Source organism: Cyanistes caeruleus, chromosome 3 (genome assembly GCF_971803275.1).
Source record: "Cyanistes caeruleus chromosome 3, bCyaCae1.hap1.1, whole genome shotgun sequence".
NCBI lineage: Eukaryota > Metazoa > Chordata > Aves > Passeriformes > Paridae > Cyanistes > Cyanistes caeruleus.
Genome location: NC_141703.1, coordinates 91,055,099 through 91,075,105, shown reverse-complemented (window position 1 = coordinate 91,075,105; position 20,007 = coordinate 91,055,099). Strand labels below are relative to the sequence as shown.

The 20,007-nt window shown below is 44.4% G+C and overlaps 1 protein-coding gene across 5 annotated transcripts in view; it reads right to left on the bottom strand.

Annotated features, from left to right (window-relative positions):
• IGSF11 (immunoglobulin superfamily member 11) overlaps positions 1-20,007 on the bottom strand; it is a 104,126-nt gene that overhangs the window by 12,427 nt on the left and 71,692 nt on the right. Inside the window, exon 1 of one of the 5 annotated variants that reach the window (XM_086882855.1) lies at positions 8,679-8,945. The exons of the other annotated variants lie outside the window; for them this stretch is intronic. The gene's annotated coding sequence lies outside the window, so the exon portion shown is untranslated. Of the gene's footprint in view, positions 1-8,678; positions 8,946-20,007 lie in introns of those variants that run through there. 5 annotated transcript variants of the gene reach the window in all.

Genomic DNA, 20,007 nt, shown 5'->3' with positions numbered 1-20,007 from the left:
TCTGGGACCAAAGCTACCCCCTGTGCTAAAGAAGAGAAATGTCTCCCACCCTGAGCTGAGGTACACTGTCAACCCAACACACTGAGCAGCAGCAAAACCTACAACCCAGGAAGGAGTGGCTCACAGCAGGAGGAGACGGGAACAGATGCAGGCAGTACATCTGCCATAGGACCTGCCTCTGCAGCAAACACTCAAAAACCCCTGAAGGAGCCTGGCTTACAGTTGCAAACACAGAAAACATTGAAGCTCTCCAGCATGATATGACAGCACCCAAACTGCTCAACAAGATGCTTGAATACTGGCCTTGCCCATTCTCACCAGGGACTATGTATCCTGCTTCATTCTGGATGTGGTACAAATGCTAGTTCAGAGTCCATCTAGACAAACACAGTATTTACCCAGCCTAGTGCCTGGAGGCAGCTTGCAGTGAACTCCACCCTGCCTGGGGAACCAACATCACCAAGCACTGCAATGGAGCACAGATCTGAATTTATGCCCAGCTATACAATTTCCAGTACACTAAGGGAATTCTACCATGGAAAAACTTCCAGGCTCCAAAGTCATTCTGCAGGGCAGGCATTTGGGACAGATTCACACTGTCATAGTAGACTGCATCCTGGCTCCAAGGTGCCCTAGCACACATTTTCCTGGGAAGGATGCTTGGTAGAAACCTCCTTGGAACAATAATAGTGGGAGCAATGGAGTGAGGAAGGAAGGGCTCCAGCAAACAGTAGCTTGCCTGCCAGCTCACAGCAAGAAGGCAAAGTTTGCTTCAGACATTGGTAGGGGGATTGTGTCCCAGTCTGAGGGCACATGTTATACAAGTGGCTGACAGGTCTAGCAATGGGATAGCAACCTGTGGGGAACAATGGAACAGTGTATAAGTCAAAATAATTTTCAAAACTTTCCTTCCTACCTTGGCTGGCTCTGCAGGACAGACTGGAACAAGAAGCAGGAAAACAATCCCATCTAGCATAGCTTAGAGCAAGGTCTCTGTGACACAGGTATTAAGACTATACTGACACTAACTTTTCCTCTGAGGTGTTTCTCGTGTTAGTATTCCTGTTAAATGCAGGTCAATAGGCACCTTTATCCCTGGAGGAACCATCAGACACAGCTGCTGGTATCAAATCATCCCCCAGCATAGAGCCTCCCAAAGGAAAAGATCCATTTTATTCCAGTAAGAGTAATCTCGGGATTGCTGCCCAACCTGTGGGATACACAGGCTAGCAACAATCCAGGGAGAAAACACAGTGTCAGGGTCTCGAAACTGAGTCCTGCAGTGTTCCTTGCCAAGAACTAGACTAGCTGTGAGGGACACTGGCTACCTCTGAAACTGTGCTGATCACACTGACCCTTCTTCCTTACCATTTATAACCTCATCTGAACTAGACAGAAAACTAACAGGGGAAAATTCCTGCTGACCCACTCCACTCTGGCCTCAGCTGCTGACCGGTGAGCAGAAGTCATTACCACCCCTGCCATGTTCTCTCTTGGAAATATGTCCTTCTCTGCAGGCCAGCTGGGAGGAGGATTTCAAACAACTGACTGATGGGGATGACATAAAGTGTATCTCCCTGTGCTGACCTCCCCAACCTGCAGCCACAGACAGGATGAAAAATAGACTATATGAAAAAAAAAAAAAAAAAAAAAAGAACGCAGGAAAGCTTTCAGCTGCACATACTTCCAGAATGGTGTGAGTTCCCTTCCATGTCCTTATCAGAGGAGCTGGATTAGCTCTTGCAGGGCTAGGAAAGAGGCTGTCATGACATACTGAGGAATTTGAGTCCTTCTCCATTTCTGCCACAGACTCCCTGGATTCTGCTGAGCAAGCTAGAGAGCTTCAGGTATCTTCAGAGGGTCCCCATTAGTGTGAGATCCTCATGTGCTCAGATTTAGACCTCAAGAGTTTGATTTGCTGAACTGCTGAGCACTCAGACCTGCTAGGGAAATTGAGAGGGGCTGTGCCCTCCAGGTGGCAGAGTTCATGAAATGTTAAGCTCCCTGAGCACCTGAACTGTGCTTTTCCAACAGACCTTAAGGCTTCTGTTTAATTAGTCACAGACTTGAAATGCAAAAGAAGTTTCTGAACAGTGAGAAGAATATGCTGTTAGAGCAGCTTCTTGGCATGTGCCAAGTGGGAACAAGAGCCCAAATCTGGTTTACAGATGCAGTGTCATGGGGCTGATGACCCAAATGGTCCTTCCCAGTTCTGGACTCCTGCTGTGATCCCAGTACAGGCTTCTCTTACGTGCTTTTATCAAGCCTTGCTGAAGCTGCCACGAGAGCTGCCACCTTTGCTGCTCCAGCAAGCTGGGATGGATGCCTTGCATCTATCTCTGCTGCCTTGAATGCAATATGTGTGCAAGTTAGAGGCAGAAAAACAACTGCATTGTATTATAGCATTATAAAAATACAAAGGAACATTGATAGGAACAAAAATAGCGTCTACAATGACATTAGCTAGGATAAAACTAATCAATGGCATTGCTCTGGGCATGCATTAATCCCCTTTCCATGGTATAGTGTTGCACTGTTAAGTACATTATGGGAAGTTTAACACTTCCCTCCGTTGCATGCGGCACTGGCTGGAAACAGAAACTGCTGTGATCTGAGCTGGCAGTCCTTGAATTCACAGCATTTGCAGAGGACTCAAAGAGCAGCTGCACTTTGGAGGTTGGGTTTTTTTGCTGTAGCAGATGAGCAAGGCCAGAGGGGACTCGGGGGGAACAGGAACTGAAGAGCTCACTCATTTCTCCCCTAAATTGAGAATGGAGGGGTGGATAAGGCTAATTCAGCCCACACCGTGGGGCCATTTGGTGTCAATTTTGTCCATCCCTGGCTGTGCTTAGAATCAGAGTCATCAATGACTCATACCCTGGGACTCAGGAGGGCAAATCAGGAACAGGCAATCTGTCTACAGAAGATGGCTGAAGGCCACACAAGACAGGATACCCAAGGTACAAACAGAGTGGTGTGTCCTTGCAACAGGGTGCCAGCCATTTCCTTCTCTCCTCAGGTCCTTCAGAGATGCCTGAAACACTATTTTCCAAATAGCAGGCATGTCTTACTTATCTGTATAAGGAAGAGAGCAAAAGTTTAACTGGGCACAGAAAGTTATCTCCCTATTCTTTGGCTTTTACAAAACAAAGATTGGCATACACAGTTCCTTTTCCTTCACCTCCCTACTTCTGTGATAGATCAGCTCCTGCTGCAGTAACTTAAGATGTTGTCATCCTCTGCTGGTTGCCTTATTGCTCAACACAAGGTTATTGCCCCAAAGTCAGTGAAAGCAGAAAAGAAGCAGTGTCTCTACCTCACAGCTAGGCATTAAGCAGCATAACCTGCTGAGGAAGGTGTGGGGACATTCTAACTTCCTTTGCTGTGAGAGGGGAAAGCTGCATTGCAGACACACTGTCTTGTTCTGCTCACTGCTACAGTAGAGCCATCATCCTACAGTAATGGATGTCTAGGGATGGGAACATTTTCAGTGACCACAGCCAGTTACTTTAGATAAAGTGAATTGGGGATGAAAGCTTATCAAACGTTCATATAAGTACATTTAAGGTAAGAAGCTCAGCTTGAGTCTGCAAAAAGCCTGCAGCAACAGCTCTGAGCTGCAGACTTACCCATTCATCTAGCTAGGATGCCAACATAAACCTTCCACATCCCTCCTCTTAATTATCTTACTGTTTGTCACACCAGAAATGAAAATTCACCTTTTACACAAAGATTGATATCTATGTTTCCTGAAGGAGGGAAAAGGCACGGAGCTGGCTGAGAGCAGTGAAGGTACACATTGGCTTAATTTTCCTGAAGCAGGTTGCAAAACCTCACTGAAGCCAGCTCTAAACATTTGGGAAGCTCCACCATGGCCAGCCCTTGTCTCTGAAAGCATCCCCAAGCATCCCTGTGGGTATCTTAACCACACCTGAGCCCATGCATGAAAAGTACAGGTTGAGTCTGCACAGGATGAATTGAGAGCTGCATGTGACATGCTTACCCCAGCATGGGCATCTAATTAGAGCTCTTCCCAGGATCTGAAAGCAAAAATAGGCTTGAGCTCCCACCCTCCTGGTCCCATTCCTTTGCTAGTGTTCTCCCAGCACAGCCCAGTCAGCAGAGATGTGTCACGCTGCGGATCAGTGCCAAGTGTTGGCAACAGCACGTGACACTGCTGATACAGCAAAGTTGTCTCCTTGGGGAGAAGGTATCCACTGGTGCCTCTACAAGAGAAATGTACCTGCTCCCAAGACTGGGGAACAGAGAGTCAGGGTTAGGAAGCTGAAATTAAAACAGGTCGGCAAAGCTTTACTAAGACACTCACTTCTATTTTCTGTTTGCCGAGACATAAAAAATACATTAACAGCCCAGCAGCTTTGTAAATGATTTATGGTAGAAAGAATAAATTTCTTCCTTCTCTCCTGGCTAAAAAAAAAAATACAAAAAGATTGCAACAGTGATAAACTGCTTAATAAGGGAAAACAACTCAAGGTTTAAATGTATTCAATGGTATATTGAGTGGGAAGGACAGAGCCCATAAGGAATAAAATTAAAGTCCTGTGAGGGGAGCTGGCACAGGGAAAGGCAGGATGACTGGGTGAGCAGGCTGGAACATACAACTTGTGTGATGGGGAAAGGCAGCAGCGAGGAGTGCAGCTGCCAGACAACATCCTTGGGTCAAACTCTGGTGCAAACATCCCAACCTGTGGTTCAACCAACAGCTTTTACCCAAAGCATCAAGAGCTATGTCCATCTTCCTCCGAAAAGAGGGAGAGCAGAGGATGATAAACAAAAAAGGCACAGGGCTTGCCCTATTAAACACAGGCTGGGTGAAGATCCAGGAGCTTGCTGGATCTTGTCTCACCCACTGCAGACACCACTGGCATCATGTGGGAGTCCTCGAGGAAGTTCCCTGCAAGGTGAGGGTTAAGCTAAGCCAGACATAGTTCAGGTTGGAGAGGACAGCTTCAGGAAGGAGAGCTTTAGGGAGAGGACTGTGAGGCTGCAGTAGTAGAATGAGAGCTGGGGTTGGGGTTTAGGAAGTTCAGGGGACTGTGGGCAGTGGGGTTCGGGGACAGGAAATAAATTCCAAGAAATGGCTTCACTTCTCCAAGCCAAATGCAGGGGAGCTCCTCCAAATGCTCCTTGAGGCCATCTCACCTGTCTTTCCCTGTTACTGGGATATTCCAGCACCATCATCACCCCATGGTTGCTTATGTTGGCCTGTGGAGGATTATGGTGGTCTCATGCCTTAACAAAGGGGTATCTAATACACAAAATAAAAAAATTAAATATTTAAAAATATTTAAATAATATAAATTAAAATATTTAAAGATATTAAATAAAAGCAACCCCCAAGGAATCAACCTCTCAAGCTCTTTCTGAGAAGAAAAGTTTTCATTAATAGACTGATCCTATTTTCCTTGAGGATGGGAGGGACTGTCACCAGGACAAGTACCAGATTTTTAAAGGATCTGGTCCAGCAAGCCATAAGTTTTGGCTGAGGCAATGCCAACAAGTTGGCTATCTGCTTTCCACAGCCACTTTGTGTCTCATGCATGAAATGCTCCCATCCTGTGGCGTGCACATGCTTTGCAAGTGGAAGGACACTTGGCCAGTGTTTGTTGTTCACCACACATTTGAGCTCCCTTAAAAATTTTCGTGCTCTGTGACCTGAGTCCTGCTTCACCAAAGTTGCCACTTGCATGGCTATCAGAAGCCCACCTGCAGCCAGGACTGCTCAGCCACATACAAGCCTGTGGAAATATATTTAAAAATATATGTTTAAAAATGTTTAAGTATCTTGCCAAACTGGGGTTTATAAAACACTTTTGTAGCTTGTTCACAAGAGAGAGAGCCTTTAAGGCTTAAGAATGTGGAAAATCACCGTGAAACTTCCCTGTCTGCAAATAAGACTGATTAAAGCAGTCTCTCAAAGCAGTTGGATTGAAACTAGTTTACATGGGCATATTCAAAGATATTAGACTTCCATATCTTAAACTTCATTAATCCCAAACTATTTTGGATTTAAAATTATTAATATTATTAAGAACATGCAAACAGAAAGGAAACAAAAAAGGGAGGCTTTTTTTCATTTAAATTGTAAAGAAAAGAAAACCCAAATTTCTCTTTTTCTATGGCAAATGCCAGGCCAGTAATTGAATGTTTCAGATTATGAGTTGAGCTGTCTAGAAAAGGTTGTAAAAGGACAATTTTCCACTGGGAAAAGAAGAGTTTTCATTAAAATCAAAGTCAGCTGTTAGAATATCAACTTTGATGACATTTTCAGTGAGTGAAGACAAAGTGAATTGCTTTGACTTCTCCATTTAATTATAGTAATATTGGTACACTTCAGTTCAATAAGGTAAGAACACTTTATTTCAATCCATTTAAACTTTTGCCATATATTTAGGTATTACATAAATTCTGACTTTGCATAATTTTATGCAGTACCAGTGCAGTGAATACACACAGGCATACTTAAAATGCTGTGGCCTTTCAACAACATGTCAATAGTCTCTTTTCCCAGTGGAAATTTACCCTGATTTTTGGTCCTTCCATTACAAGACCTGTTCTCTCACTATGATGTGAAATGAAACAGAGAGGGTACATTAGGACTTCCCTGGAATAAACATCCAGTTTGTTACCTGCTTTAGCTACAAACTCCATCACAATCTTCTCATGGCAACACCCAGAGTGCTGGAGCTGTAGATGTTTCCATGTGAAGTTTGGTCCCCACGTGGCTCAAGGGGAGAGTGTCAGGCACAGAGACTTCCACACAAAAGCCACAGCAACACCTCTGTTTAAGCACTTTGCAGTCCTTTCCCAGAAGGAGAGTCACTCCATGCTCCCTGCCCTCTGGAAGTGCAATCTTTCCAATCTGTCGACACCGAAACCCAAAGCTCTGGTGCAAGTGTTGCTGACTATAAATCAGTTCCCTACACTCCAGTCATTCAGGCTAATCATTCCCACACTGTAAGTTGGAATGCAGGACCAACAGATGAAATGTACACAGCCAGATTAATATAAATCTGTTATCCATCTGTTATGTGTCCCTTTGGCATGTGCCAGCACAGGGTGCAAAGAGAAACACATCCCAGAGCTGAGAGGCTCTCCCTGCTCATCATGTACCCGGAGCTGAAGCATCTGCAGCTCGAAGCATCCAAGCCAAGATCACTGAGCCTGACTTTTCCCAAATGCTGTGCACTTCCCCTCCAGCCAATGACAGCCCCCCGGCACTCTAGCTGCGTATACAGCATCAAAAGTTGCACTGGTAGCTCCAAAACATGCCAGGAAGGAATGCAGGGTCTCCATTTTGCAGTGAGGAAAGCCAAGATGGAGCGAGGACATAACTCACGCAAACACCATGCAGCAGGTCAATGGCGAGACAGGAACAGGACTTTAGAACCTGATTCATGGGCCTTGCTCTGCCTATTAATCACTCTCTCCACCACTGTACCAAGTATTAGTATTGATTTCAAATTAACACACACATATATCTTATCAAGGAAAAAAAAGAATAACCAAGGAGGATGTTCAGCTCCATTGGAGGCCGACATGATTCTTAGAGCAAACATTTTCTGCAAGCAGCCATGGCCCAAAACATTCCAGGATGGGAGGCACAAAGCAGGCACCCTCAAGGAACTACCAAATGCTTATAAAATGCTCCAAGCCTCTTGTGCAGCTTTTCAAAAAGCACAGAGTACAATCGTAACAAGCTTGAAATGCAGAAAGGAGACTTTGTGAATGCAGATGCTGCTGTTACTGTGCCTGACAATGCACCTTCCCCCTTAACACCTATTTTCTGATGCCAAGATCTGGGAGTTAACCCCAGATGACCAAGCCTCACAGCGCCATCTGATTTTATGCTTGCCCTCTCTTTTTCCCTTCCCATGATGTCCTGAATTCCCTTTCACAACAGCTGCTAACTTCTGCAAACATAAAACTGCTACAAGCATCCCTTGTCTTTTAGAGAAAAAGTCTCAGGAAAACATTTTGCAAATTTTCCCTCTGTAGCAGATGTAAGAAGTTGCTTATGCCCAAGCAGCAAGGTACACAACTGCTCTGAACTAACATTTTTTTCTGCACAGCTGGCTCAGTTTTTCACACAGATGTTGTTTCTTCTGCCAGGTCTAAGAGCACCCAGAGAAGCATTAATATGAAAGAGCCCGATTGGACACTGGTTTAACAACAAGTTGAAAATTCCCCAAGCACAGCCTGTGTGTTGGGTTTTCCCTTTCCTTTGTTTTGTTTTTTTCTGGTTTTTAGTTTGCTTTTTGTTTTTGTTTTGTTTTTTAATGCACCCAGCAGGAAGAAAAAGAGAAAAAAAAGAAAAGGTAAAATAGAACAAAAACATAAGAATCCACTGAAGAAAAGTCTTAGCCTTTTAGGGGTAAATTCCCTTTCTGAAATTTGAAACACACGTTAATCTTTAATGTTAAACCATGGATTAAAAATTAATTCAAAAATCTCACAGTTTGGAACACTTACAAGTCCACTGCATTATTAAAAGCTCAGATCAGTGCTACTCTGCATGAAGAAGTCTCCCCAAACTTTCTTTTTTCTTGAAGCCAAGAGCAGGTACTCACTGCTCTCCCCAGGTATCCTTAAAACTCAGAGAAACCTACTTGTGGTTCCCAAGAGCTGGGAAAGGATGAGCCCTCAAATCTACTTACTTTTTTGTGCTCCTTTTTGTTTGCCCAGAGGGGGAACCAAGGGACCAGGCAGCGTGTGCAGAGGTGTTGCAGTTTCCACAAGTATTTTTGGAGGCACAGCTCTCTTACCAGCTGCTGCCTTACAGCTCTGCAGGAGGCTGAGCAGGAGGTTTCCATCTCTAGAGTCTGTGTCACCACATCATTTACCATAAGGGGTAAAACTTTCTATTTAAGCATCACTGTTTTTAACAGCTGCCTCAGCACAGTTACGCTAGCAATTACCATCACAAAACAGCCTCTCTCCTACGCTCTTTTCTGCACTCTCAGGCTCGTTTCTGTCCAAATCCTCCACCTGAGACCATCCTCAGGAGGCTGCTTTCACCTGCAGCCAGCTGGGTCAGTGCCAGATGAACCACGCTGCCAGCCGAGGTGAGCGCTGCCCACGCACCTCCTGGGCGAGGAAGCTGCACAGGCAGCCAGCACAACTCTTGGAGGGGACTGTCCCCCTCAGGGAGGTGCTGATGCCTCTCTGACCCTCCAGATGCTGTCAGAGGAGAGGACATCGCATCTGCAGTCCGGACTGCTACCTGCTGTGTGATAGGTACCGTGTGAGAATGAATAGGCTGCGCTGCCCCACATGTGGGCACCCCCAATATCACCAGGCTCTGGGTGAAAATGAAGCAATCTGTTGCTAGCTTTAAATCAGTGCTTGTATTCAGGGAGAAGAATAAATAATTTTTTTTAAAAAAATGCACAGAATGGTTTAAGCACCTACAAATCGCACTTATCTCTCCCTTGTTTATCATAACTTTTCCTGCCATAGTTGCTAATGGAAATAATAATAATCACGTAATAGAATCATGTTTTGGCTTCTTTCCCAGATTCTCTCCTTGTTCGCCAGGCAGTGAAGCCATTGTATTGCCAAAAGTTCACAGAGACCTGGTTTCACAGGAGAAGTGCCACCAAGGAAGGTTTTGACAGCTTCCCATGGAAGCTGAGAAAGCAGAAGAGTAAAGGAGGAGAGCCCCTGACTTGGGGACAGAGGAGTGATAGGCAGGAAGATAAAATAGTGGCAACTCTCTGCTATATTTGCCAACAGTGGAAAGCAAAGAAAATAACAATTATGAATGAACAGGCAATTCAGCACACAAACAGTTCTGCTCGGGATGCCGACGTGTTCTCCCAGCAGGATCTGAGCACCCTTGGGACCCAGGGGAGGCAAGGAAAAATAAGCCCAGGTGAGGTGCCTATGCTTGTGCAGAGCCAGACATGAACCCTCATTCTCTGGCTTGGAAGTTCATCTTCCAAATCATCTCTCCTCCCATAAATTAAGTCTTCTACTTCTAAACTCATGTGCCCATCAAGTCAGATTACAATTAAAACTCTGCAAGTATGGCAAAATATATTCATGAACATCTGTTTGAATAATAAGCCTGAATTTGCTTCGACAGTATTCAACCGACCTGCTTTCCTTGCCTTCTGCAAGTGCTCACACCAGCTCTCTCCAGTTCAAAAATGACAATGTGAGGGAGAAGCTGCTGCACACCCTCACATAAACACAAAGATGATTTTTCCTGGTGGAGGAGGGGTTTTCAACCTCTGGTGCATAGGCTTTTCAAGGGCTGCAGGCTGCTTCTCAGACTCCATAAAAAACAGCTAAGTAAAAATCAGCCTAAAGTCAGAGAGCTAAAACTTACTTCATCAAAGTCCAGTCTGCCACTGAAAGATGTGTATGTGGGTTTGAATCTTTGGCTCTGCAGTTTGCTGGGAGAAGAGGGGTAGTCACTCATGCTGAGGCCATACCTGCTCCTGTGGCTGGTTGCTCCCAGAGGTGCAGGTAAGTATCCCTCTCACTCCTCATCCCTCTGCCTCCCACTCAGACCTGCCAGTGGAACTGCTGGTGTAATAGCTCTCTCTCCCACACAGTTCTGGCAAAAAGATCCTGGTTAATGGGTAAGAGCAATTTCTTTTCTACCATAGGTCACACTGAGAGGACCAGGCTAAAGAACAGAATGCAGACAGCCACACTGACAACCTGAGCTGAGGGTAACTAACCTCTGTCAGGGGAAGGGGAGCAGGGACAGCCTCTGACCTCTCCATCCACCTCAGCAGCTGTCCCAGCAGTACATCTGACTGCCTGACTCCTTTTGTCTGGCTGTGAACTGGGGCAGTGTCCCCTCATCCCACGAGTGCTTTGTGCTGCTTGGGCATGTGGTATTGAGGGAAAGCAGGAGAAAAAACAGAGAAGCAGAAACCTTACCAGAAGCAGAAACATGGAAGAAGCAGAAACCATACCTCGAGGCCTAGATGCAGGTTGAAAGCAATAAATACTCAAAGCAATAGGTTGCAAACTAGAATATGACCCTGGGGAAAACATTTGCTGAAGGGCAGAGAGGAATAAATGCAACAGTGTACAGTTGATGGCTACTTATGGAGGTAAATCAGCTCAAGACACACACCCCACAGAGACACATGGAAAGGCTGCCCACCAGAGGCTCCTGCAAGGGCCCCATATCTCCACAGATAATTTGCTTATCTCTAAGCAGGAGTGGAATGGCTAAAAAACAATACAGCAGGATAAGAGTAGTCTCTGAGCAGGAGGAACCAAGAGTTTGAGAAAGACATTGAATAAATCCTAGAACCACAGAAGCTCAGAAGAAGTTGTCTTTTGATGCTGCCACAGGAATGTTTGTTGAAACACAGGCCACAGAAAAGGAATTCAGCTCTAATGACAAAATGCTATTGTGGGAGGTTGTGCTGTGCTGAGACTGGCACAAGGCTGTTGTCCATCTAGGGATGACTTCCATCAAAGGAACAGCTTTTTAGAACTGCTTTCCCAGCTGTCATTATAGCACAACCTACTGATACATATTTCTGTACCCAACTTACAAAAAGGTGAAATCTTCTCCAGGGTCTAGGAAGCAATACAACACTTCTGCTAGGCTGGAAGACAGCATTGCTCCAGATAGCACATACAGCAATAATCCATAACCACAGAGGACAAATGAAGAAGATACAGCTACCTTTGGAAATGGGAAATCTATGAAATGAAACCAAGCTTCTGTTAGTCTTTTGGCAAGAACATCCCTGGCTCAACATAATTAAATGAGTTTGGTTCATACTTTTTCTTCTAATCGATCAAGAAGAATGGTGGTGCTGCTGCCACATCCCCATTACATCTAAAATGAAACACCAAGAATGGAGGTGTGGGATGGGGGGTGGAGGGAAGGACGTGTGCAAGCTCCCTGCCATGACACTACCTTCCTCCCCAGAGCACTAGAGCTGACAAGGCTATGCAGCACCAATGTGGTGTTTTGCATCCTCTGAGAAGTGAAAAACAGAAGGTGGCAGAGTGGTTTCCCCCCTGCTTTCTGGATGCTTGGGTTTCTGACAGATTTCTCTGTGAAGGGCTACCCAAAAGCTCCATGGAACTGGAGTGTCAAACGTGAACATTCAGCACTTAATTTGTGGTGCAAATCCTGTCAAACTCGATTGCGTCTCTTTGCCCCTCCAAGGCATCCCAGGCTCTCTCCACTTCTGCAGGGGGATGAGGCTTTAAGGAATGACCAACTGTTAAAGCAAGCCTGCAGACTGGCAGGATGCACAGCGTATGCTCCAGAGCCAGGCATGCCCTCTCCTCCTGTCCCCCAGCTCCGCATACGCACACAGAGTGGTCAGCCGGGAATACACCCCGGGAGGCCTAATTAATGAACATATTTGAAAGCTCCAGGCATCACCACACTGGAAGAAATGAGTGATAACATTACCATCTGAGCACGAGCTGTTTGGATTGAGTGATAAAGGAGATGGGGCTGGAGGCACTGCCTGGGAAGCATCCCAAAAGCACAGGACCCTCTGCAGGGCTCTGCCATATTCATCTGTACCAAGCACAAAGGTACCAGTAGGAAAGGAGTCTTCTAATAATGAGAGATCAGGCAGGATTAAGTGGGAACTCAAAAAGCACAGCAGAAGCTTCTTTCTGCTCCCTGTGAAAGGAGAAAGTGATAATCGTGGAAGAAGGAAGGTAGGAAATGAGATAGAGATAGGGAGATACATCAAAGGGACAGAAAAGAAACAGAAGAAAAATAGATAGAGAAATGCTAAAAGATAAATGTAGTATGCTTTTAATTTGCATGATAAAAATAGTTCTCTTTTCCCCACCAATCATCTTTATTAGCAACAAAATTTGCAGCGAGATCTCTGACTAGCTATCTAGCTGTGACAACAGCAAAGCTCTGTAACAAACTGCTCCATGGAGGCTGCAAAAACTCTGTCTCAGGCAGTTTTAAATGCAGGGCATAGGGCTGACTGAGACTTAGCCTGCTAGTTTGCTAAGCACCTCACAGACCAGAATCGTGGTGCCTGAACTTCTGGCCCACATTCCACTCTTATTTATGTGTCTGAATGAAATCACTGAGTTTCTACTGTTAATTAGAATTTACCTACATAGTGCTCACCTGTGTCCCTGACCACAGTTCACATATCACTGGCCTAAAAAGGTGACCCAAGATCTCAAGCTTCTGCATGCTTCAGCTGTAGGGGCAGTCTCCAGGAGATGTGAAGGAGGTCACAGAAAAAAAAAAAGTGTAGGAAGTCCACTTTCCCCAGGGACCTACAGCTTGTTCAGCAATAGTGCATGTGTTGTATGTAACCATGCTGGAAGGGACAACCACCCAGTGCTTCCAAAATCCCTTCTCAGCCCAACATCCACACCAACATACAACACTGAGCCTGAGAGAGAGCACATCAGGCTGTGAACTCTGTCAAGTCAGGTCTTGGCTATAAACAAGGAAGTCAGTGGCAACACCCTGGGCAGGGGAAGAGACTGGTAGGAGGCAGCTCTTCTTTCACACCTCCTTCACAACACTCCAGGGAGAAGATACATGCGAAAAGATTCCTCGTTGAAGGGCTTCTTTCTCAGAATATATGCTGCAACCCAAATTCCAACCAGTTGCCCAATCATGGGGCCTGAGGCAAGTCACAGGAAAGCCACCGCTATTAAGAGGATGGAAAGAGCAGGGGATGACACTGCTTTGTCAGATAGAGAAAAAGCATGGCTAAGAAAGCTCCTGCCAAGAAAAACATGTACCAGCTCCCCACAACATTTCTGAGACATAGGCCAGCTCCAAACCCATAAGCATCTGTCCTCAGCAGACACAGCATGTGTCTGTACTAGGTTTAGTCCAAGCAGCATGTTAAAACAAGCAAGAATGCCATGCTGGAAAGGACATTTTGTACTTTCCTGATGGCAGCTCACAGCAAGATCTGTGCTACTGCAGTCCCTCTGACTCTTACTCATGTTGAACAAAACAGAAGCAGCAATGTTATCAAACCCTCCTTTGCCCAGACAGACAAAATCCCTACATACACTGGTTCAGTACTATAATCTCAACCAGTAGGCATCAAAGCCCCAGCTCCCAAACAGGAGCAATAGAGCTCCTCGTCTGTGGGGCTGCTGTCCAAGGTACACATCTCTCACAGGTTTATTGGATCCCTAGCTCCCTCTTGCTGGCAGGAAGTCAAGGCACAGGTATTTGTGACCATGCTAATTCAGTATTTCTCCCTCACTGGCCAGTTTGGACACGGCCTTCAGGGAAGTCTTATGACCTCTTTTTGGTGCTAAGTCCAGTGTTCAAGCCCAGATCTTTTGAAGGTGTTGTCCCAGAGCACCAAGGGTTCACACTATAGTACAGGTTGTGAGATCAGCTCTAGAAATGCACTGGGAATAAGGACCTGCAAAGGACCTCCAGGACACAGCCAGCAGATACCACCACCCACCCTGGCAGTCACACTTAGCTGGCAGTGGGTCACATTGGCTGGGGAAATACAGGAGGCAGGCCAAGTAGGGATGGGATGCACCGACCTTAATGGGGTCCACATGTCCTCAAATAGCTGAATGCACTTCCTCGTGTGTTTATATAAACAGCACTGTCTCCTTTGGATCCTCCTCTAAAACATACTGAAGAGAGCCAGGGGTGAGTTCTCACCTTTTCTTCAGTGCAGTGTTCTAGCATAAGGGAACTGAGAAGGGGAACTGGCACAAGGACATATCTTCCCATTGAACAGATAATGCACTGAGATCTCTGTGGCCAAAACATTCTGTTCCTATCTGGGGCAAGTACTGCTGCACCCTTAGGCAGCAACCTTGTGTTCTCCTCACGCCTCCTTCTCTCTCAAAAAAACTCAAATTCTCCTGTAAAAACATCTACCAATTTCTTTCTAAGACAGCCTTTACTTCACCCATGAAAACATAAAAAGAAGCTGAGCTCTGATAACCACTGCATCCTTCCCTTTATTCTCATCCTTTCCCGTAGCACAATTTGAAGAGTAATGACCTGAACCAACCCCATCTTAAGACAATGGGTGTCTGTGTACTGGCTTCAATGGAATGTGGATTAACATGGGATTGCAAAATCTCCAAAATTAATGCAGCTGTAATGCTGTTAAAATAATGGCTCAGAGGTCAGTAGATCCCTGAATTGAAATGTTTTCCTTGAAATTAAGCAAGCTACACCACATATCCTGTACTGCCTATGATTATACCTTCATACAGAGAATGAAATAGAGTACTGCACATCTGAGAGCAAAACCCAGGAATACAGAAGTCTGTGCGTGCAAACAAATACTGAGAGTAGATAGCAGTTGCTATCTTCTTTCTTTATCTCCCAGTTGGTACTGATAGTTTGTTCACCACAATGCCTTTTGTTCATGTGCTTTTCTTGAAAAATTCATAAAACAAAAATGTTAGAAGAAAGCAGTGCATGTAGAACAAAAACTCCTCTGACAACAGTAATTCTACAATAAAAGAGCTCAGAGAGCAACAAATTTGGCCTCAGCCTTGGCTTCATGTAGTCATGGAATGCCATTTTTTGAGCCTCCTTTCCAATTCACCAGAGGCCAGGCAAAGAAGCAACAAGATGTTGAGCAGTGTGCCACTAACAGCAACAACTTCTTTCAGAGCTCCTTTCCCTGTACAGGTAATGTCCTTGTGTGTATAATTATCCCAACTGTCCAAAGAGAAACTGAACTGCTTGGCTCCAGTTTTAACCACAACACCCCTTAAATTGTGACTGCTGACAATTATGGATGCACATCTTTGGACAAGAGATGACAGCCGGTGTCTGAGTACCTGCAGTTTCTGCTGAAGGCAGTGAGTGTTGGATATTCCTTTCTCCAGTCACTGTCATAATGCCATGATAATGTCATATGGATGGAATCAAAGGGAAAAGCAGACAGACACAATTTCCACTAGTAGTTCATCTTTTGAAAAATGACTGTTTTCCCCAGAACTTCCCTGGGAAATCCTGGCTACATTTATTTTGGCTGGGGTACAAGGCTATTTTTAGGGAAATAAATAAACAGCCGAATACCCATTTTTAATTTTCATTTAGGTCTAGGATTTATATTTTATTTGTTAATTTTCCTTTAATCTCCTTGTCCTTCATTACTCCCTAGCATTCACAGCAGGGGAGATGAGAGTTGCAGGGAGGAGGGTGAGGAATAGGATCCAGTGGGAGCAGTGATGAGGAAGGTACTGAAAGGGGGAAGAGAGTGAGGGGAAAGAGTATTGTTGACAGCATCTGATCCTCCGATTAATGTATTTCTAAGCAGATTAACCAAATCCCAACTGCTCTGTGCCAGGTCTCTTCTCTAAGCTTCTCTCTCCCCCATGTAAACAAAAAAGACATTTCCTCTGAGAAAACAACCAACATACTGACCAGAACTCTGGCAGGCTCCTCGCCTTCATGTAGCCCAACACTGTGGGGCACAGAAGAAGGGGGAAAGTACAGGTCTATGGGAAAAGTATGGGTTTATGGGGTAAACTCTACTTGTAAGCATATTTTGTGCCTTTTTTTTTTTTTTTTTTTTTTTTCACCTCCTCAGGGCTCTGCGTGACTCCTGACTTATCCATCTCCAGGAAGGGTGTGAAGGATGCCATGATTTGGGAAGATGAAGACAGAATGGCTTCTGTTCTCAGAGTCACACGAGAACTCATGATCTCATTATATTCTGCTTGTGCATAGCTGCTCTCCATGGCATCCACAATGGGAGGAAGCGAGAAAGGTGGGTCAGAACAACCCAAAAAGATGAACAACTAAATACAATCTACTTCTTCCTGCCCTGCCAGACAAAAAGCTTCACTCTGACTCCCTAAAGGAAAGAAATACTTCCATTTCTACCCAGATTTTTGGAACATTTCAGAGTCAGGAGTTGACCTGTAACCCTGTATCACTATCCCTGTTTTAAGAGACTGGGAAACTGAACATGGGCAGAGACTTTTCTGAGGTCATAAGGCAGGTCAGTGGTACAGCCCCATTCTCATGAGCTGAGTTACAGGCATTTTTACGGGTCACAGTGTCAGCCTTGGCTGAATAGGTCTTCTCTAATGAGCCTCTAAATTTAGCCTCCAAGTTTATTTGCTCTCAGATCTTGTGCAGAAACTCCTTCACCAGACATTCTCCAGCCTTGCTGCCCAAGGCAGGTTTGCCATCTCTGGTAGCAGCAGTCACAGAGGTTGTGGGACATTTCTGCCTGCCCAACATGCTGATGGAGCTCAGACACCACCACACCTGTTTTTAAGCAGGATACTGTTGACAATCTGTCTTGAAGTGGAGCTTGGAAGGATGGAAAAGCCTCCTGCCTCTTCTCCCCTTTTACAGCCACTCAGTGTTTCAACCAAGGTTTCCTCTTAGCTCTCTGCCTTCTCCTGAGCAGCAAGTGGCTGAAACACTCACAGACCTCCACCACCCACTTTGGGTTAGAAGTACTCCCGTTAAAAAGGGATTGTTTTCTACATCTCCTAGCAGGGAAGGAGAGCAGCTCTTGTAGTGAGCAGTCATCACAGCACAGTCACAAAGCCACTCAGAAAGCAGAGGAATTCCCATTTGCTCAGCTGTGTGTCTTGCCCTGCTCAAACCATGGTGAGCACTTTTAAATTTTAGTAAAGAAATGCATAAACCAAATGCTGGCTTTGCTACACAGTGACTGCAACATAAATTGACCCTGAGAAAGCTCCACGACACACAACTTTTAAATGAGACATTTCAGATCTGATAGTAATGTAGAGCATGTTGTTTTCCTATCGATGCCTTTTCATTAAGAAAATCACCAGGAATTCCTGTGCTGCAAATGGAAGTGGGGGTTGTGACTAAACAAGAATATACAGCGCCAGTTAAGGATGCAGGGAAGAGATAAGGGCAAGGGAGAAAAAAAAAGCAAATGAATTTATGTTGCCTAAGGCATTGAAGAGAATAAGAAGGGATTTACAAATTCATCAGGAGGAGAAACAGCACCAGAAAGAAGGTGGGTTCATTAATAAGTGAGGATGAGGATGAAATGAATAGTTCAGAAATGAACAGCTTTTTTAAATCTGTCTCTAGCCGTAAGAATAAAGAGAGGAATTTTGGACTAGAAAAGAGGGGGGAAAAAGCAAGTTTAAAAAAAGCAGAAACAAAAAGAACTTGAAGAATTATATGTCCATAAATGAAATAAAGCAAGAAACATCCTAGAACTTAATCCAGAAAAGACAGAGACATTTTTTAAAAGCATTTTTCACATCAACAGAACTAATACAGGGCTGAACGTTAGGCAATCCATACATATAAGCACCTGCATAAATGTATGCAGGATCAGGAGCCCAATTTGTTATGGTGAGGCATTGACAAACGTATTATCCCAGTGACAAATAATCTGACAATTTACATTGAGCTAGGGAGGTTCCACAATACCAGCCAAAAAGCAAACATAATAAAGATTTTCAATAAAGTATAGAGCCAGAAATATTTAATTCTAAGTCAATGTCTAGCCTTACTGAAATAATGAAACAAATATGTAGGGTCATTAAGAATCTAAATAATAAAATCACATGAAATATAAAAGTTAAAACATTTTGGTTTTTAATACACATACACAATTATTACACAGAGGAAAGGCGGTGAAGAGAATTTGAAGCTTTAGGAATTTGAAGGATTTGACACTGCCCCAATGGAACCGAAAGCCCATGGATCAAAAAACTGGCCAGTGGTACCAAAAGAAAATATGCTTTGTTGGACTGGGAAATGACAAAAGACATGCCAATGGGTTTTCATCCATGGTGGCCTTATTAAACCAGTGTCACAGGAAAACAACACTAACTGCCCATGAAATTTGCAGCTGCCACCCTATAGAGAAATTGCAAATATAATGGAAGACAAAGAAAGAGGGCCTCGATGAACACATAGCTCCTTAAAATTGAATGTGTGAGGACAATGGTCTGAAAGTTAAAGCAGAGAGTAGCATGAGTGGGGCAGAGGATGATTGCATCTGGACTTACCAGAGCCACAAACTGAACCCATCAACACAGAAAAAAGAAAACAGTTAATGTCTCTGGAGAGCAGTAATCCAAAAGATGGATATGCAGCACAGGGGAGAAAGCACAGAAACTATTTTATTCCCTGAAACTTGAGGTTACAGAAAAGAAGCAAATAAAAAAATCTTGATGTGCTACATTAGCAGATCAGGCTCTCACAATTTTGAGTGGGAAACAGAGGGTGCATCTCAACACAGCAAAGGGAAGAAGGGAGGGGAGAGTGTCCACACCATTTCAACATAACCAGTGCAAGGATTGAATTTGGTTAATTCCATCATTCCTTCCTCATCACCAATAGATGAACAGCAAACTAGAAAAAAATCCTAGATGATTGATAAACAGACACAGAAGAATATACACAGAAGAGTAAGCTGGGCCAAATGCATACAGTTTATTAAGGAACAACCCTAAGGTAGTGAACTGTACAATACACTTGATGCATGTGAACACTGCAGAGTGAGAGGAGGTAATAACTATGAGTTACTAGATTAAACCTGGAAGAAAAAAAGTAGACCTTACACCAGGAAATAGGTTGGCTTTGTTCTGCTTCTGAATCAATTTAAATCAGAAATAACTCAACAAAAAGGAAAGAAGGAGCACAGAAAACAGATATTACTGCATCCAGAGAGAGCATTTTGGAAATCCTTCCCTTGTCTCCCAGTCTTTGCACTGTCTGAGGATACCAGCTCCCAGGCAACAGCAGCACCCTGTGTTGCATCAATTTGTTCCTTCCTTCGAGGAAAAGCCGACACTTTACCCAGTACACAAGCACTGGGCAAAATTCAAACCACTGCTGAGGCAAAACAGCCTTGCTGGGTGTTTGAGCAGCTCTGGCTGATCTAATGCCCATTAGCAACATGCATAGTTACATAAAAGAGATACTAAGGCTTTAATTCCACCATTCATTACCATTACTAATACAGTGACATACAAATACATAGTAAAGACCTTCTGCCCCTAGGGAGTTCATGTTTCCAGATGCCTGCTGACCACAGGAAGGGC